General features: G+C 36.4%; 1 protein-coding gene across 1 annotated transcript in view; it reads right to left on the minus strand.

The window, feature by feature from the left end:
• TENM1 (teneurin transmembrane protein 1) overlaps window positions 1–25,646 on the minus strand; it is a 900,209-nt gene that overhangs the window by 870,437 nt on the left and 4,126 nt on the right. The window contains exon 2 of the mRNA XM_027963346.3: window positions 13,119–13,185. The gene's annotated coding sequence lies outside the window, so the exon portion shown is untranslated. The remainder of the gene's footprint in view (window positions 1–13,118; window positions 13,186–25,646) is intronic.

The following is a 25,646-nucleotide window of genomic DNA, read 5'->3' on the forward strand; positions in this document are numbered from 1 at the left end:
TTTATAAATTAAATTATTTAAGTATCCCCATTTAATTTCCAGCATCTCTAAGGACAGGATGACAGACTGAAATGTGTCAAACTCAAAGAAACCAGCCTAAACTCATCTCAAACATGACACTTAAAGCAATTCAATACCATTCCACATTTCAGAGACAGACATGAAAACACATTTCACTCCATCAATATAATTTGTAGTGCCTAAGTAAAATCATGCCATGATATCCCATAAGAAGCATAATTTAGAAGGGACATAAATTTTACTTAAAGATTCAATTATTACATTAAATATGTGACTATGTGGAAAAATCTCAGTGTGTTTGGTACAATCCCTTCAGTCTAACATATTAGAATGAATGAGGCAAGACATCAGGAGATTTTTGTTCTCCCATTTGGGGACAGCATAGTTATCAGTATCATTGTCATTTATCGATTAAGTCATCCAAAATACATTTGTAAATACTTACTAGATGCTAGATGCTGGGGTCCGGCAGTGAATAAAGTTTATATAGTCTCCACCATCATGAAGATTATTATCTCACCATCACTAGATAAAATGTACTGATTGTCCTTCTAAAGCATTGGAACTCATTAATTCAGGATCAATTTAAATCCCTTTCCCCCTAGTAGCTCACGAAAGATATATAATACTTGCTCTGATAAAATATATACACTTGGCTACAAAAGGAACAGTGCACACATGCAGGAAAAGAAGGACTCCAAATATCTGGTTCCAAAAGTGACTTGCTCACTGTTGCTAGAGGTAGGAGGGAACTCATGCCTCAGTCAATCACAAAACCAAAATACACTGAGTTCCTGCTATGGACAGAGCTACATACTAAGCTTTAGTAGGGGACTAATGAGCAAGATGCTAAACAGTCTAAACTAGAGGTAAACCTCATCACAGTGATACAAAAAAGAAAGGAGGGAAGTGAAAGACACTATGAAGCACCAATGGGACACACTGGTTGATTATATACAGAAAGCAAAGTATCAATACAAGAACGGGGCAAAGAAAACTTCAAGATTTTAAGCCTGGGCAGCTGGAAGAATTAATAAAGTACTGACAGAACGTGAGAAGGTGAATAGGGGATCCCACCTCAGAAAGATTATGACTTCATCATTAGAAACACAATTCGTTTCTGATATCTGTAGACTATTCAAGTATACAGGTGTGGCAGGAAGTTGGAGATATGGGACCACAGTACAGGAAATAGATATTTAAAAATCAGTTACATAAGAAATGGTAGTTAGATTCATAAAGGTAGACAAAATCTCCAAGAAAGAAAAGGCAGAGGGAAAAAATAATAATGGATCTTGGGTATATCCACAGTTTGATTATAAGAAACAGAAAATAATCCAGGAAGAAATATCCATTTTCTTTCTTTCTTTTTTCTTATTGGCCATGCCATGCAGCTTGTGGGATCTTAGTTCTCCAACCAGGCAGCAAACTCCCTTACCCCCTGCAGTGTAAGCATGGAGTCCCAACCACTGGGCCACCACGGAAGTACTAAAATCTCCATTTTCTTTACTCAAGGAAACTTCACAGGAAATGAACAATACTGACATCAGGCAAAGAGAAGACAAGTTCTAGAATGGTGAAACAAGTAGGCAAAGGATTAGAGGACACAAGAAAACCAAGTTACTCTGATTCATTTTTTTCTTTCTTTCTACTCAGGCTACTACAAACATTTTAAAGACTTATTTCAGAATATACCTGCTAGAATCATCCTTTAGAGGGGCAACATTGGGCTCCTTTAGTAGGTAGCGCCAGTGGTAAAGAATCCATCTGCCAATGCAGGAGACTTAAGAGACATGGGTTTGATCCCTGGGTCGGGAAGGTCCCCTGGAGAAGGGCATGGCAACCCACTCCAGTATTCTTGCCTTGAGAATCACATGGACAGAGGAGCCTGGCGGGCTACAGTCCATAGGTTTGCAAAGTCAGACACAACTGAAGAGACTTACCACGCACACAATAAAAGCACTCTGTGCAGGTGTCTGAAATTCATCTATCATGCAAAGGGCCAGTCCAAGATTCAGATGCCTTAACTCAGGAGATCCAAAATGTGAGCACCCAAACAAGAAAAACAAGTCAGATTTTTTAAAACTTGATTTATTTTCTTAGTTGATTTAGTAACAAATAGAGATATAAGTGGTGCTTCCCTGGTGAGTGGAATGGTAAAGAGTCTGCCTGCAATGTGGGAGACCCAGGTTTGATCCTTGAGCCAGCAAGATCCCCTGGAGGAAGGCATGGCAACCCACTCCAGTATTCTTGCCTGGAGAATCACATGGACAGAGGAGCCTGGATGGCTACAGTCCATGGGGTCACAAAGGGTTAGACACAACTGAGCGACTAACATTTTAACTTTTAGAGACAAAATAGTAGCTGAAACCATATTCGTATACTGGCCATACCACTTACTTACAAAGTAAAAAACAGAAACTTGAGAATGAGAAGACAAAATATAAAATGAAGAAAGTACATTCACCCTCTTTTGCCAAATGCCAAGAATGAGAAAAAAAGATTCAATGTGTTTTGGCAAACTGGAATTTTAAGATGGGAAATCACTATTTAAGGAATAGTCTATGTGCAGCCCCTTTTCCAATTTGAGTCTTATCCAAAAGTATTATTATTGAAGAAATGATCTTAAGACACTGGAAGTAACTATCAATGCTACACAGATATTAAATTATCCTTGCACAATTTTATTTATTTCAGTGATAAAATGAGAAGTCACAGAAGGCAAAATGATAAAAAAAAATCTATTTTTATTTCTATAAGAAATTTGACCTAAATTACATGGCATCCTTAAAACAACGAGAAAAAAAGAGGATTACACTAGTGTTCAGTAACCTCATTATGCTGGATGGCCACAACAAACCTGGAGGAGTGCTAAGGAGGGCCTATGGTGAAACTAAGAAACGAGTAGTGAGCAAGGGAAACAGAAAAAGATGTATTGAGAAAAAAGAAAGAATAGAAGGAGGGAAAAGCAATGCCATGACAAAGGTACCCAGTTAATATTTGTAAAGTGCTCAGAACAGTGCCTGACCCACAAAAGATATATATATATATATATATATATATATATAGATATATAGATATATAGATATATAGATATATAGATAGATAGATAGATATATAGATCAGTCAATCACTTCAGGCTCTCAATCGTGTCCAATTCTTTGTGACCCCATGGACCACAGCAGGCCAGGCCTCCCTGTCCATCACCAACTCTCGGAGTTTACTCTAACACATGTCCATTGAGTCCGTGATGCCATCCAACCATCTCATCCTCTGTCATCCCCTTCTCCTCCTGCCTTCAATCTTTCCCAGCATCAGGGTTTTTCCAATGAGTCAGTTCTTCACATCAGGTGGCCAAAGTATTGGAGTTTCAGCTTCAACATCAGTCCTTTCAATGAATATTCAGGACTGATCTTTACGATGGACAGGCTGGATCTCCTTGCAGTTCAAGGGACTCGCAAGAGTCTTTTCCAACACCACAGTTCAAAAGTATCAATTCCTCGGTGCTCAGCTTTCTTTACAGTCCAACTCTAACATCCATACATGACCACTGGAAAAACCATAGCCTTGACTAGATGGACCTTTGTTGGCAAAGTAATGTCTCTGCTTTTTAATATGCTTTCTAGGTTGGTCATAACTTTCATTCAAGCAGTAAGCATCTTTTAATTTCATGGTTGCAATCACCATCTGCAGTGATTTTGGAGGCCCCCAAAATAAAGTCTGACACTGTTTCCCCATCTAATTGCCATGAAGTGATGCGACTGGATGCCATGATCTTCATTTTCTGAATGTTGAGCTTTAAGCCAACTTTTTCACTCTCCTCTTTCACTTTCATCAAGAGGCTCTTTAGTTCTTCTTTGCTTTCTGCCATAAGGATGGTGTCATCTACATATCTGAGGTTATTGATATTTCTCCTGGCAATCTTGATTCCAGCTTGTGCTTCCTCCAGCCCAGCGTTTCTCATGATGTACTTTGCATAGAAGTTAAATATCAGGGTGACAATACACAGCCTTGACATACTCCTTTTCCTATTTGGAACCAGTCTGTTGTTCCATGTCCAGTTCTAAATGTTGCTTCCTGACCTGCATACAGATTTCTCAAGAGGCAGGTCAGGTGGTGTATATATATTTGCTAAATAAAGAATTCTATACTCATAACACTGACAACAGGACTCCCTTACCCTTTGTACAGTCATTCACATGTTTGAAAGCAGAAGCCTAGAGCAAATGATTTTTCAAGATCTCCTGCAGCTCAATTATTTCACAGCTCTATATTTCCCATAATTTTGAGAGGTTTCACCAGAGAAATTAACTGAGGGTATTTGTTGATGCATCAAAATCCTATTTTCTATGTCATCAGTTTCTGTTTTACCTAAGGGTATACTAGAATTATTTCTTTTTGTTTGTTTATAGACAGCACTCATTTGGTAGATTTCCTAGAATTTGTGGGCCTTAGATACTTCATCTAATACTAAACACATTAACCACTAGTATTCTTTAAAGAGGCCATTCATTTATCAGGTAGCCCTGTCAGTAAGTTCTACTGTAAATCATTTGGTACGATGAACTCTGTGTTCCCATCAGTAATGAAGTAGGCATTTTTATTCAAATGTAGCAGGATGTTCAGCTCCCAGGATAATGATTAAGCGAAGATCTCCTTTTTTATTCTGCAGACAAAGCAGATACCGTACTTACAGTTTAGGCTCTCAGGGACAAAAATCTTAATGGAGGCCAAGATTTCCTCAGACTTTATGGAAATAACTGTTTAAAAAGTTTGCATTCTGTAGTCCCTCTCTATGGGAATTCTGATTTCTTTTTCCTGGGGTCAGAATATTCTTGACAGGCCTCCCACTCCCTTGCTATTCTTTAATAGTACTGCCATTTCCTCACTTCTTCTAATGAATATTTCATCTGTCTGAAGGAATAATCATTGTGTGTTTACCAAATGACAAAATGACTTACAAAAATGTACTTAACTGAAAATCAGCCTTTCTTAGAATTACCAAACAGTCTTCTTTCCGCTCTTTTCTCCGCCTCCTCAAACTACTGTCAACAATAAAATGAGTAGTAACTTCGTGTGCTCTCTTGTGATTAAAACTATAAGCTCGATGCAAATTAGTACTCTTAGGTGGTATTCACATCATACAATATGTAGATGCGAGCTTACACCAGGGCATGCAAATAAATGCATCTTGTATTTTGTGTTCATACACAGTATACAAAAGAGTCGAACATCAATCAGAGTGCTTTTGAACAAAGCACTGTATAAAAATAAATAAAATTAAGAAGGGCATTGAAAACTTGTATACTTTACATGAATTTATCACTGAAGGTTTACATCATGCACTGTGAATTATATCCATCCAATTTAACCAGGTGCGAATTTTGCAAACAGGAAGAGAACAAATAAGTCATCTATTACACACAGTGATAGTCAGCCATGTCACTGAAAGTGTATCTTTTAAAATTAAAGTTCACATGCAGTCATCATACAGATGAGTCTGGGAGAAAATAGGTAGCTGATGTATTCTCAGAAAACAGCCATTTAAAATCATATAAGTCGGATAGTTTCATCTGACATATGTCAGGCATCTAGTAAAAGTAGGACAATACTTGAAGGTCACAAATTCAGTGTCTATCCTATAGAAAAGACCCTGACCACTTCAGACAGTACACCACACAGCAAGGGATTACATGGTCCCTTTGTACTTATTTTAGAATTTTTGTCACTGATTTTTTTTTTTACCTTAAAAAATAATATACAGTGATTCTCCATATACTTTGGAAGTATGTTAGGTTGAAGAAATAGTGATTTCAAATTTATTAAGCTAAGATGGAGTGCTGGACTTTGTCTCACCCAAAAGGTACTTTGCTGCATTCAGCTGTCAGTTTAACAATATTATGGGACTGAAATAACACTCCTAAAGAAGATCTGCTCACAGAGATTTTCCAGAAACCCTAAGAGCAATTTCTATTAACTCTGATTCCATTTCCTAAACATCCAGTTTTGGACTTTTTGTTGGGAAATAATGGATGCATTTCAGATTATGGCTTATCTATAAATACTTAGGGAAAGCCCAAGGCTTTCTTTTCAGCTTTGTGATTGTGTGTGTGTGTGTGTGTGTGTGTGTGTGTTTCCTGGAGTAGAGGAATAAGTACCAACCACGCAATGCTTCCATTTTCCTTAAAAGACTGGCACTAAATGCTGCAAGAAAATGAATTGAATCTACAAACCAAGTATTTCTGCCTCCATATTAAGGTGATTCTACAGTTTCATGGAACTCTAAGCTAACAAGTGAATTGGGAATCTATACATCTATATATCTCTATCTACTTTATCGGTCTGTCTGTCTCTGTAAGGATATATTCTATGCCAGAAAAGATCAACTTACTTGTACAACTGCCCCCTTGCAACAAAATCAAGTCAGTTTATTTCTTCTTGCTTAGTATCTGCTTCTTCTGCTTCTCTAAGGTCTCATGGGCTCTGCTTTATTCCTCATCTCACCACTGAATGTAGGTACTTCATTCTATTGCAAGACTTTTCTTTGCCTACTTTCAAACTTACAGAGAGAGCTTGTAGCTTTGGTGAAAAATCTGACCATTACTGAAATAGGCCACACAAAAAAGAAAAGAAGAAAAAAGAGCAACCTACATGATACTCTCTTACTCTTCCCTACTTAACAGCATGGATATTCTGCCATACTTTGATTTTTCTTTTTGGTGAAGCGGCAATTTAGAGAGAGCTAGGTCATAGGAGTGTTCAAGGGGAATTTAAAAATGAACATGTTTTGGATTCACTGATCTATACTATAAAAAGGATGACTGTCAGCTATGAGCAAATTTAAAACTAAGAAATCCTTATAGGATTGACTGCAAATATACAGGAAGTAACTAGATGAAAGTTCAATGTAACTACATCTGGACCTGTATCATGACTATTTTGATTTTATACAAAGAAAGATGGCCAAACTGATATAAGGAGATAGACTTATTTTAAATTAAAAAAAAAAAACACTAAAAACCCTAAAGCTTTCAATTTTTTGAGATTCTCTCATTTGGATGTTCTATAGCCTTCAAAAACAAGTAAGTATAAAATGGAACTCCTTAACCTCCCTCAGCTAGACTCCTACTTTCACTTCCATCACCAAGGCAGATAAACGGGATTAGGGTGGGTGGGGTATGGTTGGAAAAACACAGTGCAAAAGTACAGGGTCAAGATATCTAAAAGCGGGCCCAGGACCTGACTACAAATCCTACTTAAAGACCTTCCCTTGGGTCATGAAAAAAAATTTTCAACTCAGCCTAAACTTGATCTCAGTAACAGTGAATGGCATTACCTTCCATTCAGTCTCCCAAGTCAGAAACCTTCCCCTTACTCCCCATATCTAGTGAGTGATTCATGCCTATCAGCTCTACAAAGTTAGCATATTCAAATCTCAAGATCCTCAAACTGTAGTCCCTGGACCCATGGCATCAGCATCCACTGAGAACTTGCTAGAAATGCAAATTATTGGGCCCTACGTCATACTAACTGAAGCAGAAACTCAAGAGCAGGGTCTAGCAATTTGCAATTTAACAAGCCCCACAACACACCCTCAAGTTTGAGAACCACTGTTTTCAACCTATTCCTTTATCATTGCTCCCACTGGTAGTGGCTATCTGGCCCTTGTCATCTCTCATCTGACCTATTTTAACCGTTTCCTAAATGATTTCCTGGCCATCAGAAGTTCTGCCCCCTCCAATCCATTCTTCATACTATCACCTGGGTGAACCCTCTATATCACAAATATGGTTATTAAAGTCCTTCCCTCGTTCCTCTATGACTATAGAAGCAGCTTTTAAGCCATGTTCCTAGGTAAACTGGTTTCCAGGGTTGCCTATCAGACAAGAGAAAAGCTCAGTGGGTAGTACAACAAACTTCAAAGTTCATAAGTAGAGTTAGAAAACCACTGGCTTCCTGGAAAAAGGAGATGTTCTTAAGCCAGGTAAGTCCCTCTTCATCTGTCCCTAGCCTACCTCTGCAGCCTCATCTCTCATGTCTGCCTTCTACATCACCCTTCCGCTGAAGAGGATGATTGCTGTTCCTCTAAGAGACCAGGCTATTTCATGTTTTTGTGCCACTGCTTCTTTCGCATAGAACATCTGCCCATCCCCACCATTTGTTCATCAGATGAAACCAAACTGCTAATCCCTACCCACTTTAGTGTATATTTACAGAATATCTCTAGTACTAGCATTACTTTCTTCATTAAAACTTTTCAGATGCCTGTTTCTTATCCTTGTGCTAGATGGACTTGATTAACCCTCCTGCTTTGTGCCCTGAGAGTGGTAGTTGGAGTGATAGTATTTATAGAGGATGTACAATTTTGTATACCAGCCACCATGTAGAGTGCTTTATGTGTCGTGTGCAGGCGATTTTAAACTTCACAAGTCTATGAGGAATTAAGTCTAATTATTATTTCATTTTAGAGGAGAGAAGACTGAAGTTAGAAAGATTATGCTTATTCTACTTACCCAAGGTGTACAGCCAATATATGGCAGGATTGGATCATCTCACCATTTAAACTCCAAAGTATTTGCTCTTAACTACTACAGCACGGGACCAGGATCATATCACACAAGTCAAGTAAGCAAGGAATAAGACAACAGTGGATGGCAGACACTATGGAATTGAACAGAGCACTCAAGCTATAAACATTTTAAAAAGGAAAGGGAGAGGAGAGGAGAAGAAGAGTCCCAAGTTGCAAACAAAATATGTCTGAGGATTGATCCACTAGCTTGAGACTCCTATTCCATACTGCATTCAATTTCCAACTTTATGCTTGTCATAAAGCCCCTACCAGGATAATTTATTACGATAGTAGTGCCTATGTCTTTCTCACTGCTGTAGGTGCCCCATGAAAGAAAGAATTTTCTACTCATCACCTATCCACAGTCTTGCATCCTAGACTTCAAGGCAGGAGGATGACAGATAAGGGGATGGGAGGAAGAGGCATCAGTGTTCTATAGAAGGAGAGGGCAAGAGGGCTACATTCTCCCTGAGACTCATGGTGGGAGCAACAGAGAATTGTCAGGTGTCTCAGGGATATCATAAGTGATTGTACTTCAACAAGAGAGGGGCCTGATATGGATATCTAGGAAAAATAATCACTAGACAAATACCTTTGTGTACCAAAATCAGCATGAACCATATCTTTTAGCCACAGCAATTGCTAACAACTAGAGAATACTCCCCAAATTTTCTGTACTGGGAAAATCTCAACACACTAGTTTTCTATTGCCATTGTAATAAATAACCACAGACTTGGTGGCATAAAACAACACCGGTTCATCTTACAGATCTCTAAGTCAGAAGTCTGAAATGGGTTTGGATGGGCTAAAATCAAGGTGTCAGCATGGCTACATTCCCTTCTAGACTCTCTTGTAGATAACACTTTTCCTTAACCTTTTCAGTTTCTAGAGACTTTGCCCCATTCTTTGGCTCATGGACACTGTCTTCTCATGCTGCCATTTCTCTGGTTCTCTCTCTTCTGCCTCCTCCCTCTTCCACTTTTAAGGATCCTTGCTATTACATTGAGTTTACCAGTTAACCAGGATAATCTCCTTTACTAAAAGCTCAGCTGAATAACAACCTTACCCAGCTGCAATCTTCATTCCCTTTGCCATGTGATGCAACATATTCACAAGTTCCAGGGATTAGAACATGGACATCTTTGGGGGTATTCTGCCTACCAGGACCAGTGAGTCTTACAGATTTTTTGAGTGGGAGCTATTTGAGATTATATATCTCCTTGCCCTATTTGATTAGGTTTCTGATATATGAAGCTCTTTAAATTTAGAAAAAGAATATGAATGCCATGAGCAAATAAATTCATATGCAATACACATATACAATACTTGATTATTTTACTTCTTTCTATATAGGTCAGTCCTCATGTCTCTACCAATAGTTTGTGATTGGGGACCATGTCCCTCATTGATTTTTGTTTCCCCAGCAACTAGCACCATGCCTGGCACATTGTAAAACCTTATAGTTTATCACAGTAATAAATGAAAAATGCTTCTCTGGGAAAGAAATCATAGGGTTGCATTTGTTACATATTTTAGAGCTGTACATATCTCGAAAACTGAATCTAGTGCTAAAAAGGAAGAAGGAAGCTGAACATATACAATTTTTAAAAATCTATTTAAAATAGATATCAGAGGTATTTTAAATTTATTTCTACAATGGATCATTCATCAGTGGAATAAGGAGCAAAAGAAAGGGAACTGTTCCCCTAAACCATAAGAATTCTTACTTATATTTCATTTCAAATCAATAAGAGGAAAGTCACTTCTAAAATACTATGATTCATGAACTTCATCTACCACTACTTCTCTTGGTTTGATCAGAATAGACATCTTTATATAGTATTAGAATTGTTGACATTTTATTGCATTACCATATCTCATTATTATGTATTAAATGCTATTATTTATGGCTACTCCTTAATCTGATGTGAGACAGAAAAATTATTGAAGGATTGGCATCTCAGGAATAGGCATTTTATAGAGATGAAGTTTTCTTGCCTGGAGAATCCCAGGGACAGCGGAGCCTGGTGGCTTGCTGTCTATGGGGTCGCATAGAGTTGGACACGACTGAAGCGACTTAGCAGCAGCAGCAGGGATGAAGGACTGACTAGGAAGAGTCAATGGTCCTTCAGCTGCCTCTCAGATCATTAACTCCAAGTGGTTTTTTTACTCCCAGGCACTGTCCTGTGCCCAGGGTGTTACTGCTGTGATATGTACATGATGGAGCATATATTTTAAGTGCTTTAATATGAACTCAATGCTCATGAAGGGTGCCCGATCAAAACACTGGAGTCTGAAGTCATCGGGTTATGCACTTGACTGGTTCCAAGTTTCAGAGAGATACTTAACTTTGAATGACTATCTTGCAAGAGGGAGAAAACATACAGTTCTGCTGAACTTCAAGAGACAGAGGAGAAGCACAACAACATCCCAAAGTTAAGCATTTTATCAAAAAGGAAAAAGAGACTACTAACTAACTGAACTTCTACTTGAATCAATTTAGTATAATGCCAATACTGGTGTGCATGGTGGGGGTTAGGGGGAAGTGGCTAGTGCTGTTAGCATACACAATTGCTTTTAGATAAAAAGTAAATAAATGCCCTATTACCAATGCACTAAAGCACTTAAACAAGCAGCAATCTTTTTAACAACTGGTGTGTATATTTCAAGTTAATGGCTAATCTTGACTTCACTTTGCATACTTGAGAAGAGCCCTTAATTTTATAAAAAGTCATCGACTGCTTTAGCATGAGAAAGGTTTTGTTATAGATGTGATAAAACCAAGGCTCAGAGCAGATAGGTGACCTAGGAGGACCATATCACTCTTATAAGACTGGGAATAGATCTTATGTTTTCTGATTGACAGGCAAGGGCTTTTCTACTATACCATGTTGTCTCTCTAAGGAAGGAAAAGCAGCTGCTCTCTGAACCTTTTAAATATTTAGTGTCAATTATTTCCATAAGTGTGCATTCTTTTGGCCTGCTAGGCATTTTTCCTCCATTCGGATCTATTCATTCACATTAGCTTTGCAAGACTATAATTTTTCACACATTTAAACTTTTTTAGTATGAAAAAAAATACTTTTCAGTTAATATTACACAACTAGCAGACTCACAATTCCCAAATTAAGAAAATTATTTTCTGGATTGAATGACACATCTTCCTTCCAGTAAGTTTCTCTTTTAATGTCATTTTATTTTCTGATCTTACTTTTTATCCCACAGTGAAATGAGTTTTTTGGCAAAGGTATTCCCTTAAAGACAGTATCTCTAGAAGAATGGCAAGTAGGACTACATGCGTAGTTAAAACTGACAAGTCTATCTTAAATTCCCATAACAGACTAATTTCAATTAACTAAAACCCAATTTAAAAACTCTTAATGCACTTGTACTGTTTTTCGAAGGACAATGCAAATTCCAAGATTTTAAAGATTTCATTTTTATGTAATTTCATTATTTAATGTTCTTTAAATAAAGTATGAAGTGATTCCAAAAATATCACAAATACAGATCATTCTTTTGATTTTTTTTATAAGTGGGGTGAGAATTAATATTTGAATCACGATGCACAGCACTGCCAAATACAGGTATTAAAGAAAAAAAGTCACTGCTTCCTATTCTGTACTTACTAAAAACTTAACATTGATTAATATTTTTAATAAGAATGAAACCCAATGAGGGAAATCTTTTAAGTAACCAAAGATTTTGATTAATCTGAAAATCTCTCTCATCTTGCCACATTTTCTCACATATTCCTTCTAACACAGGACTTCGTATAGAACCAATCACTTTCTCTTTTTCTTTTTTTTATTTTTTAAATTTTAAAATCTTTAATTCTTACATGCGTTCCCACACATGAACCCCCCTCCCACGCTTTCTCAATATTCTAGGTGAATTCTATGTTGGCATATTTACCAAATGAAAAGACACAATGACTTCTAACCAGTATGGTTTCATAGATGGATAGATGAAAGGAAGGAAAGATGGAAGAGTAAATAAATTAATGCAATACCATGACAATACAGACATTTTACTTTGAACTTTCCTAAAAAATTAAAACATTCATTTCAGGAGGCAACTATTTATTTTGTCATTAAAGCAGTATTATCTGAATGGAACTATTTTTGCCATTATTATGGAGAAAGGCCATGTTTATTTGCAGTCAGTGGTAACTACTAAATGGTTTAGTATACATCCTCAAAGGCCACTGTTATTCTCTTGTACTCTGCAGATGCCTCCATTAGTTAAGGAGTCTCCTGGTTTTAGCAGTTGTGTGTGGAAAAGGTCACAGAATCATTCAAACACAGAGGGCAGCCCATACATTTGAATTTGCAAAGACTCAAACAATTGTGGAGTACAGACACAGATTATCTATACAATAGCCAAATTTTAAGTTTAAAACAATGCATTTCATTTACATGGTACTCAATAAAAATAACATTATTAAGGTGGAACATTCTGTTCTTTTCACATCATATATGTGTGTGTTCAATTTCCAAAGAAAGTTTCAGTGTAGAATGTACATACCTTGATAGATCCAGAAGTTATGAGAATCGAAAAGCAGACAGCTGAATAAAGGTCACCCTTGTAATTCCTGTAAACAAATTAGGCCAAATTATCCTTCAAACATATGTACAAGCAGGTCCAAAGTAGTCCTTACATGAGGGAAAGGAGAGAGACGTGTAGGGTGGGGGTGGGAGTGGGCACGGGAGTTGTGAATTTAAGGCTTCATTTTGTAATTCACAAAGGATAAAGGGGTCAGTTTCTTAAAAGATCTGCTTGAAACACCAAACAATTATATTAACTATGCTGCTAATAATTTCTTAATTATGAATGAGTATACATGAAGGGCTATGGAATTCTCACCCACAAAGACTCTCCCAAATTAATACAATTTAATTTTCACTCAACATACCACTCATTTTGAGATGAAATACCCACAATTTCAAGACCTTTTCACCAATGTAGACAATTTATAACAATCGCAATTTCTTATATTAAGATAGTCCTTCACAATTTACAGAAAACTTTCATATACACATTTCATTTAATTCTCAGAACAACCTTGTTATAGGATTAGGAAGTGAGGCCCAGAGAGGTGAAATGGCCTGTGTAAAGTCACATAATGTGGTAGGTGGCAGAGCCAGGACTAGAACCCGTGTCCCCTCACTTTGGTTTCCCAAGTTCCACACAACTTTCCTTATTCACGTTATAAGATAGAGTATATGTCCCCATGTGCACACTTGTGAGCCTGTGTGCTAAGTCATGTCTAACTCTGCAACCCCATGGACTGTGCTGCCTCCCAGGCAAGAATACTAGAGTAGGTTGCCATTTCCTCTTTCAGGGGATCTCCCCCACCCAGGGATTGAACCTGCATCGCTTGCGTCTCCTGCATTGCAGGCAGATTCTTTACGACTAGCGCCATCTGGGAAGCCCACAAATGTGCACACTTGGTACTGGGGAATAGGGTAGGAAGTGTACCCTATAATGAACCCCATTAATTTACTCCACTTGACAGACCTCTCCCTCTAATTGATAAGTCACATAGATGTTTAACATAAGAACTGTATCTTTTTTTTAGCGTTTTATTTTGTGTTGGGTTATAGCCAATTAACAATGTTATGATAGTTTCAGGTGGACAGTGAAGGGACTCAGCCATACGTATACATGTATCCATTCTCTTCCAAACTCCCCTCCCATCCAGGCTGCCATATAACATTAAGCAGAGTTCCCTGTGTTATATAGTAGGTCCTTGTTGGTTATCCATTTTAAACATAGCACATGTCCATCTCAAACTCCTTAACTATCCGGATCTTCCCCAATCCTTACCTCCCCTCAGCAACCATAAGTTCATTCTCTAAGTCTGTGAGTTTCTTTCTGTTCTGTAAGTTCATTTGTATCATTTCTTTTTAAATTTCACATATAAGGATGCTGCTGCTGCTGCTGCTGCTAAGTCGCTTCAGTCGTGTCCAACTCTGTGCAACCCCATAGATGGCAGCCCACCAGGCTCCCCCGTCCCTGGGATTCTCAAGGCAAGAACACTGGAGTGGGTTGCCATTTCCTTCTCCAATGCATGAAAGTGAAAAGTGAAAGTGAAGTCGTTCAGTCGTGTCCGACTCTTAGCGACACCATGGACTGTAGCCACCAGGCTCTTCCATCCATGGGATTTTCCAGGCGAGAGTACTGGAGTGGGATGCCATTGCCTTCTCTGACATGGAAGGATATCATATGATATTTCTCCTTCAGTAGTAATGTAAACTGGTACAGTATTTTTGGAGGGCAACTTGGCAATAGGTACCAAAAGCCTAAAAAATACACACTCCCTTCAATCCATTTACTCCATGTTTATATATTTATAAGGCAATTATCAGAGATGTATATACAAAGACGTATATATAAGAATTTTGTCATGATTTTTTAATATAAATATTAGAAATTACCTAATGCCCAATAATTAGAGTTTGGTGAAATATATCACGGAACAACTATATGTTTTACTAAGAAGCCATTACATATGATATGAGAACTGTTAGGATATTAATTATCATTCCATATCATCTCTACCTATGGCTTTAATTTGCTGCTTTTAAATCATACTCTGGAAGAATTGAGGAAGAAGAGAATTACATTTTTTTCTTACATTCTTGATTGCTTTTTCAGCTGTCTCTGACTCTCTCTGTATCTTCATTTCTGTGTGTATATATATATAATATACTTTACTGAAATAGACATATATTAATAATATATTGATAAATAAAAAACATTATTTTCTAATTTTTCTAAAATGAACTTATATGACCCATATAAAGAAAGCTATACGTTTTAAATCCTTCAAAAATCCATTTTAGAAAATGCATTGTGGTATATTAAAGCAAAAGAAAAAGGAAAGGAAAATATTAACATTTTAGTGCTTTATGATTGGCACTTCATTAACCTGATGGCCCCAATATATCAATTAATTCCCAAACCCATCTTTTTTAATATTTGAGGCAAAAGTCTCAGTAATAAGGGAAAACAATTTAAATTTTCTACACAGTAAATCAAGTCAGAAGACAATATCTAAAAGCAATTTTTTTAAAAATGTAGGTCGATAACATCATTGTCACCTTTGACAAAGATCGCCAAGGTGACCTTGCAATGATAATAGAGTATAATATTATTAGTAATGATCTCCATATCCAATACACCATATATATAAATCATTCATAATAGACTAGAGTGGTGCTCTTGATTGGCTGCAGTCTAATTGCCCAATGTGCATTTTTCATCACTGTTCATGTTGCTCATAAAAGACATGCTTTTGCTCAAGTGTTCATGTAGTTCCATAATAGTGCTAAGTTAGAATCTTTTATGGAAAGACATTTCAGAAAGTACTTAGATCTAAACTACAAAAAGTATTTCTGGCTCTTCTGCCACATATACCAGAGCCAGTCTGTAGAAATTGGCTTCATACTCATCAGGCTGATTCTGCAAGGCAGCTAGCAAAATTGCTTTAAAAATCGGACTGTCCTATATGCAGCATTTTGCCTGGGTGAGATACACAGAGGACTGGGAAGAAAGAGGGCTTTAAAATCAGATAGCTCTTCTCTGCTCACTTATCAACTGCCTTCTGACTGAGCCCTTAGCAGCCTATCTCCCCCCTTATGATTAGAGAAGGCCAGTTCACACAATCTATGTAAGATACCCCAAGTCACTTGCCATCACTTACCAGTTCCCAACATGTACCACTTCCCTTACCTTTTACCTCTTTGTTCAACTCAATAATTCATTACCACAAAAAACCTGCTGACTGTCTTAATACTGCATGAAGGCTAGCTACCCTTGGCGGGGGGGTGGGGGGCGGAAAGAAGAATGTTTGACAGGGCCATCATTGAACACAACCAGATGATGCATAACAGAGGCAAAAACAGCAGGAGCCACAAATGTTAGAAATGCGTCTTACAGAACTATTGGTTTTGGAGGTAGGCTAGAGCCCATAAGAAGAGTACTAAATCCAAATCTGAAAAGCTCATTAAGAGATCATCTAACCTAAGCTTTCATTAGTGCCACTGCCTCTTGTTTGGGCCCACTTAGAGAATAATATTCTACATCCTTCAGTTCTCAGCTTCTTAAAATGAAACTACCATCTGAGATTGACTAAGGATATAAAATGCATAAATTGGAGGTGAGCAGAAGAAAGGTCTAAAAATCTGGTTCAAAAAAAAGGACCTCCCTGGTGGCTCAGCTGGTAAAGAATCCACCTGCAATGTGGGAGAAGACCCAGGTTCAATCCCTGGGTTGGGAAGATCGTTTGTACTCAGATGTATTAATTTGAACATGCTTATATGTGTGTATGGCTAGATCTCTTTCCCAGATGCATTTAAAAAGTATAACTCCTACTCATTTAGAAAATGGGGCTTTTAAAACTTGTTTTTCAATAATTACTCAATTACAAACCAATTATAACTAAAACACCAAAACACCTATATTAACACTATACTTTCAAAGGACGTTGGGATGCATAGAAGTCACACTTTATTTTACTGATAAGAATATCTTTTACATATTGCTACACATGCTTTGAAAACCCTAATGCTTTTTTTCTAATGGGACATTTACTCAAAAACCTTGTAGAAAATAATTGTGTTAAAAACAGAGACAGTTTCCCCATTACAATGATCAGTGTTCTCAGACAATGAACGCTGTAGCACTCTGTATTGTCACTTTCTTCCCCAGGGCCAGGAGAACTTCTAGGCTTCCATTATTGGCTTCAGCTTCTCTTTTTCTGGCAATATGGGAACCTCTAATGATGAGACCTGCCAAAACTTGTCAATGCTATTTTTCTTCTTTTCCATTAGAGGTGACTGGGGCTGAATAGCCAAGTAATCTATAGTCTAACTACACTTAATTGTTTTTACTACATGACATGAAGAAATATAGTGAGTAATCACTTCTGTTTTACATGAAGTAAATTGCTAGTGCTTTCCACAGCAATATGAAGAAGCCTTAACTTGCCTAATCTCCCTCGAACACCCTGTTTAAATCCTAACATGATAAACTCAACCCTCCTTGATTCTCCAGTGAATGAAGACTAGATTGGATCAGTGGATCTCAATTATTTTCCCTGGCTGTAGAACTCTTCAAAATAAAGCAGCCACACAAAAGTTGGCCCCAATTACAATTGGTATATTCCTCAAGGACAACAGGTTTATTCTCCTTGTTATTTATTACCTAAACTTCACTTCTAATTTGGAAATATAATTTATATTTGTGTTTTTGCTTCCTCCTTGTTTCATAAACGTATTTTTTCTGTAATGAAAATTATATAGACTTAATTTAGAAAATCTTAAAAACACAAAAGGAAAAACATTACCTATTACCCACCTCCTCTAAACAGAGATAATTATTTTGGATATTTAATCTTTTCCAGTCTTTTTTTCTTACATATTGGGCATACATAATTGTGTATTCTGCTTCATTATTTGATAGTATAACATTAAAAGTTCTCCATTTATCATAAAATAACATTGTCTAAACTTACCATAAATCACTTAGCAATTCCCTTGCTGAATATTTAAGTTTCTTCATTTTTTTCACTCTTATAAATAACGCTTGGTGAAAATCTTTGCCAAATAAAGCTTTTTCTGCTTTTTGCACTATTTCTTTAGGACAAATCCCCAGAGGTGGAATTACTGGGTCAAATGGTATGAGCATTTTTAAGGCTTTTGGCTGCAAGCTGCCAAATCCATACCAACTAACATTTCATCATGTCCTCATTATTCATTCATTTATTCTACCAATTCCTATTAAACATCTACTATGTACCAGGCTCTGTGCTAGGTGACATGAATCCAAAACAGATACTCAGTCCATGCAGTGAGCAAAACAGACACCAAGTCCATGCCCTCAGGGATCTTATATATTAGTAGATTTGATAAATATAAATAAACATACAGAGTGATACCAAATAGTGATGAGCAATATGAGGGAAAAACAGAAGCAGATAAAGGCATAGAGAGGACTCACTACATAGGATGGCCATGGAATATCTCTATGATAAAGGAAAACTTGTTCAAAGTAAGAAAATTCACTTCGGGCAGAGGGAATAGCAAGCGCAAAGGCCCTGGGAGACAAAAATGCATGGCATGTTTAAGGAACAGAATGGAAGGTAGGGTGGCTAGAATATTATGAGCAAAATTTGGCGGGAAGAATAGAACAATATGAAATCAGATATATAAGGACTAAATCCTGCACTACTGTGTAGGACATGGTAAAGATGTGTAAAATTTTTTGTGTGATAACAAGCCAGCCATCAGAAGGTAGAGAGTGGGAAAATCACAAGATCTTATTTTTTTAAAGGATCAACATAGTTGCTGTGTGGAAAACCATGTAGGGTCAAAAATGTATATAAGGGCATAAATTCGAAGGCCATTTCAGTAGTCTAGGTGAGAGACAGTGGCTTAGACTAAAACACTAATGGTGAATGAGAGGAAAATAATTCAAAGGATATGGCTTGAAGGTACAGTAATGTCAGGTGTGAAAAAAGAAGAATCAAGAAAACTCTGAAATTTGGGACTTGAGCAATTACACCAAGTGTCATCTTACAAAACAAAACTCCTTGTATTCATTTTTTGTAGTCTGCATTTATTTTGATTATTGGAGATTGAGCTTTTTTCATGCTTACTAGCCATTTGAATTTCCTTTAATGAATTAGTTTCCCAAGTCTTTACTCAGATGGCACTTATAAAACCCTTTCCTCCCTAAGCTTTTATTTCATTATTTCCTGGTTTGCCTTCTACCTCTCTGACTTTATTCTTTCTTGACGTGTTCTCTCTTGAATGTTCCTCGTATTTCACCAACGTTTTAAGTTTAGTGTGTCTGGAGATTCCATCCTTACTTCTCTTCTTACTCTACATATACTCTCTAGGTGAACTCACCTTCCCACAATTTCAACTACTACATTGACTGATGACACACAAATCTTTTTCCAGACCTGATCTTCAGATCTGCAATTTCCATATGTGACAAATCATCTCTATCAGGAAGTCTAGATAGTGTCTCTTATTAAGTAAATCCAAACGTAACCTGATTATCCCCATCAAAACTGGCTTTTTCTTCTATGTTCCCTGTATGGCTTAACAGCATTACACAATTTTCCAAGCCAAAAGCCTCAGTGTCATTCCTCCCTTTTCCTTAGCCTTTAAAGGTAATCGATTTCCATGTCCCAAATGCTGTTACCTTACGAGTAGCTTTCAAATTTTCCCTCTCCTCTCCATCTTTGCTGTCCCTGCCATGGTTCACACCCTCATAATTGCAACACAGTCCCTTAATGTACTCTTCATGGACTTCAATCCATCCTTCATACTGGCTGCCGTCTTTCTAAAACTCAAAGTTGGTGACCTGCCCCCCTCTCTTTAAAGCCTCTCATCTAATTCAGTAGATTCTGCTACAATGCAGTACACTGTGTGATTTTGGATAAAAATAATAAAAACCACAATTCTCCAGGATTTTCTTTCCATGCAAGAAAATCCTACCACACTCAGTCATTCGACAAATATGTACTAAGCCTCCTCTGTGTGTCAGGCACACAAAAGGAAATAAGACATTATCCTTGACTTCTGTTCCCCAAACCCAGACAGGAAATAAAACAATATTCTATTTTCCTGGGTTGATATTCCGCATTGCTAATTTAGACTTGTACCCTTTCACAATCCTTTAGCCATGTGGACTGTGGGTCTCTGTATTCTCTAAAAAAATTCTTCCCTATTATTTAAAAGTCAATTCAAATGTCTGTCTCTCCCATTATATGGTAAGTTTTTTTTTTAATATCTCTGTATTACTGGATAAACAGGCATTTACAAAGTTTTGATGAATGACTGAACAGATGAAGTTTTTTCTTCATGAAGATGGTTTTATGAAGTATAACCAAAACTCTGTAATACTGAAATCTTCAGTAAAAAGAAGCCAGTCCATGAGACTTGGAGAGTCTATGGAAAACACTTGAGATTTCAAGACCTATTGTCCCAGAGCTCTGTGTAAACACTGATTCTTCTGCTTTCTTAACAACAAAGCAGTCCCAAGTATTTTGTTAAATGTCTAGGACCAGTGTTCCCTTCTTACTTAGTCTAGTGGTATTTTATATTTTCTTAAACATGTTTTATTCCATGCTTAACAGAAATATATTGTTAAATTTTTCTCCATTCTGTATTAAATTACATCTTAAAATATTTCCCTTGCACTGAATTCTAATTATGTTAAGATTACCTCACTTTTACAAGTTGTCCAATGTTTCATTAAGGCAATATCTCAAACAGGATAAGAACAAAACAAATGAAAAATGTAGCACTCTTGTGTTAACACTTTATTGAAACCAAAAATAAATGGTGTCACACCTAAAGGTTGACATTTTATTAGAATAAACAAGAAAAATCAATCACAAGTGCACTAACATATAGAAATGCACAGAGTAAATCTGTAATAAAAGGTACCAACCCAGAATATTAGCGTGCTATTTTAGCTCCTATCCAAGATAACTGAAAGAATGTATGAGCCAAAAACAATATACAAATAATATTTCACATTATATTTATATTTTTCTAGTATATACTTAAAGAATAGGTCAGATTTAGAAGTAGAATAAAAAGATTAATCATTCCCAAAACTTTAGTGAATGTCCCAGAGCTTCTTTTCTCACAAGTCTGTATCTACGACCTCAACTCTTGGAAACAGCTGAAAGAAAGAAAGAAAAAGAAAGGAAGGAAAGGAGGAAGGAAGAAATGAGAGTGATGATATTGGTATTTAAAGGTACAAGAGTCTTCTCAAGTTAAATAGGTATCAACTGGCCAATCAACAGCACAATCTTCTCCCTTAGAAGTCACTAGATCTCATTAGTGAAATTAATAAAAGGAGTTTCTTACTTGACTTGCACAGCAATTCTGTCAATGTTTCCCTACATTCCTTAAAGCTCTAAAGATATGAGCTAGTCACAAAAATATATGCATTTCAAGCATGCAGCAAGCAAATAGGTGATGTACTTATATGTTTCTATAAATGATGCTTAAATCCACATCAAAATGTACACTTAATTTTTAATAAATATAACTTTAGAAAAAATTCCATCCACACACATAAATACAAATATATTTGGGGGCTAGTTAATAGAGCTGGAGAACACACATCAATATCACTCAAATGCTTGCAATTAAGCAGAGCAGCTTTAAAAAAAGAAAATCATTAATGCTAAAGGGGGGTAATGCACAGCGTATAAATTCAAAATGTTGATCAGAAACATTTTGTTGATAGCAATTGAGTTAGCTGGGAACATTTCAGGTTTAGAAAGCTTCCAGTCACTGTGTGGTTATAGTGTATTTATACAACTCTATATTTAAACACAGGTGGTAATTAGCAAGATTGAGACACCTTTAATAAGGCATCATCATAGGTGCAAAGGATGTGTAACATAAGATGAGTTCATTATCAATAACTTTCTTGAATTAATCATCTCTTAGGACATTTAATTTTAAATGTACCTGAAAAAAACCTGGATTATTGGGATAGGCCATCTGTGGTATCTTTTTTCTGATTTCTCTGAACAACTGAAGAATTTTCTTAAAATGTCTATCCACTGCTGGGACACAGGGATTGCAATGTCTAATATACCAAGTGCCTAGCTAATCTGGCACTTTCTCTTTGACAGGTGTCTCAACCAGATAGAGGCAGTAGAATTAATATAAACACTTAGAATCCACCAATTATATAAGACCTTGAAACTGGGAAATTTTCTCCTTGACCTTAGCTTGTGATCAGACTTTCCCTGAAGTATGCAAACTGATAGCAATGTACTTTTTATTTTGGCTGCTTTAAAAACTCTCATTCACACATGCAGTTAAAAACACTAAGCTGTGATTCCAAACATTAAAATGAAACTGGATTTCCTTTGATAAAACCATATAGGGGTTCTTCTTAAAGTCACACACATATACATGCATACACATATTAATACATATATTCAATCAGCATTCTGAATATTTACAGTATCTTTCATCTAAATAGGAAAACATTAATTTCTGGGCTTCCCAGGTGGCTCTAATGGTAAATAACCCTCCTGCCAATGCAAGAGACCCAAGAGATACAGGTTTGAGCCCTAGGTCTGGAAAATTCCCCTGGAAAAGGAGATGGCAACCCACTCCAGTATTCTTGCCTGGAGAATTCCATGGACAGAGGAGCCCGCTGGACTACAGTCCGTGGTGTCGCAAAGAGTCAGACATGATTGAAGCAACTTAGCATGCATGCATTAATTTCTAAAGGGAAACTGAGGTTGTATCTTCATAATATCATTTAGATGAAGAGTTAAAATTAACTGATTATATATTTGGAACTATTCATATGATTATTTTTTTCACTATGCATCCAAAAGTCAAGCATCTGCTGAAAAGTTAGAGGAAATCAACATGACACAGATAGATACTAGGAAATCTACATGATCAACAATGATGATTGAAATTTTCATGTTTTACTCAGATATTCTGGTAATTTTACTCAGACATGGCTCAAGTAACAAAAATAAACCAGTTAACAAAATATATGCAATTCAATACCTGAAAACTGGATAATGATATCAAAAATATTCCTTAAAATGTAAAAATGAAAATATTTTTCCTGAACTTTTAAATCACTACTTCATTCTATCTTTAATAATTCTATCTGAGACATTTGTATTTTGAAGTTCTAGTCACTTTGAAACAGGAAATTACCTGATGACATATAAATATAGATATAGATTTATATCTCCATTCTTTTTTTTTTCTCACCAAAATCCTTTTTGAGAATCACTCTTTCTTAGCCATAATATAGAAATTTGTTTACAGCTATAAATTCAGGGGGAAAATTTTTAGTTTATCAGAACCCATAGCTGATAATATTGCAAAAGTCTTAACATGGATCGCAATTCAGCTCATATTAGAGTTTGTGATCCCCAAATTCAATTTTGTTAGTCATAATCAGCCACAAAAATATTATAAAAGAATATGAGAAACATTAAAAGGCAATTTCCTCATTGTTGACTACTTATCAACTGACAACTTAGTCAATTAAAGTTAAAACAATCAGTATGCTTTATGGCGATGGGTAAAATGAGTGTTTTACAGATTTCAAATAAATGTATTCAAATCCATTTGGTCTCTGTAATAAAAAAAATGTGAGGCATAGATATTTTAATAAAATTGTTTTTATACTTGAAAAGGGAAAATAACCAATCTTACCAGAAAATTCAAGCATCATTTATATTTAACTTTACTATGATCTCTAACTAGGCTTCTTAAAAGTCTACAAAATCATAATTTGACTGAACATATTTTTTCAATGCGATAGCTAATATGAAACTATTTTACAGCTGTGAAGTCCTCATAGAACAAAAAACTGTAGCATACACACAAATATCAATAGGAATGCACAAATCAAAGTTCTTTTTTTGTGACTAGTTTTAAAGAACTGCTTGATTAGGGATAAGTGGGGTTGCAGTAAGATCTTCAGGAAAATGACAGTGATGGCACTGATTTTTGTTCTGCTTAATTGTTTATTGCTCACAAATTCAATCCCCTAGCCTTTTATAGTTACTCTCAGGGACCAACAGGCTGGCATGAAATTAAATTAACAAGCAGGTTCCCATCCTGAATTAGTGACTCCCAGCTGTCTGTCCCGTCTAGTTTCCATGGCAGTGGAAGAATCGGTGAAAAGTGAGGTGCAGGAAATCGTAAGAAGCCAACATATCAAACTCTTTAAGTTGATTCTTTAAACTGATGAATCAGTACCGGGGGTGGAGGTGGGGGAGATAGAATTGAAGTTAAAGTGTTTTATTTCCTGGCTTTTTGAAAAGGCCAGTGTGTTTCTGTTTTTGTCACTGCTTTGTCACTGCATCTCCTTAAACATTTCATAGAAGGCTGTAGATTCAGGGTAGCATTTGGCTCATTATATGTTATAGTAACCCAAGAGTGTTTAAGGTACTCTACATGTATTTTAAAGGGTTTCACTTTATGTCTTTCTGTTTTGACATAGGTATTAAGATTCATCAGCTTGTTAAATGACTCCAAAATATCCAGAGACCAAGTGAAAAATTCTCTCAACCAACCAGATGTTTGTTTGCATCACCTCAAACAGCTGGATGGTTGACGGAACTTTTCACTCACATATTTAGGTGTCACCTAGATACAGCCATAGAGACCTGTCATAAGTACCCAGGAAAAAAAATATTAATCTCAGCACATATCTACCATAAACACAGAGATGAAGGATCTGAGTAGGAGCTTCTCAGGGCATGATTCAGTGATATAAAAAGAGATGATTTAACACATTTTCCTGTGTCCATTTTCCAATTCCCTTCTCCACTCCATTTTAAGTAGGTGGGAATGGAGAACCCAATATTTCAGAATCATTACATCACATTGAAAACATCATCCAAGAGATAGTGGTTAGTTGGCATATATGCATGTTTCACCATATGCTATTGTTTACCTAAAGTGGAGGCCTGGACAGGAAGTAAAAGTCAGAATTTTTTTTAAGCTGTAAATTATCCAAGATTATACTTCCAGGTCTAGAAATGAGTCCCAAAGTTACATAAGAATTTAACAGGCTTTATTTATTAGACTCTAAATGATTATTTTTAAAGCATTAGTGATTCAACATCAACTGTAAAAATATTTACTATCTCCAATTAAAACTAGTTTGCTTTGATTATATAGAGAAATACAGTACAATTCAGTACAAATATTGTTACAAAACAATTTTCAGTTTATGCCATCATACTCCAATTCACTCAGCCCTATTTTTCATGAGTTCCAAATGTAAGCAATTTCATTGGTCTTGCTAAATTGTACCACAGTACATCTAGAAAACTATAAAATCTCTATACATTATATTAACTGTCATTACAGGGTACCACATACGGTAGACACACATATGGCTGGACCATCAAGGTTGTTTGGAATAATCTAAAGCTGTGTGAAACCTTTTATAGCATTCACCTGCTCAAACTAAGCACAGTTCTAGCTGGTTCTATATGATATTTACTTTCCTCAGTTC

The sequence above is a fragment of the Ovis aries genome, chromosome X (assembly GCF_016772045.2).
Source record: "Ovis aries strain OAR_USU_Benz2616 breed Rambouillet chromosome X, ARS-UI_Ramb_v3.0, whole genome shotgun sequence".
In the NCBI taxonomy this organism is placed as follows: Eukaryota; Metazoa; Chordata; class Mammalia; order Artiodactyla; family Bovidae; genus Ovis; species Ovis aries.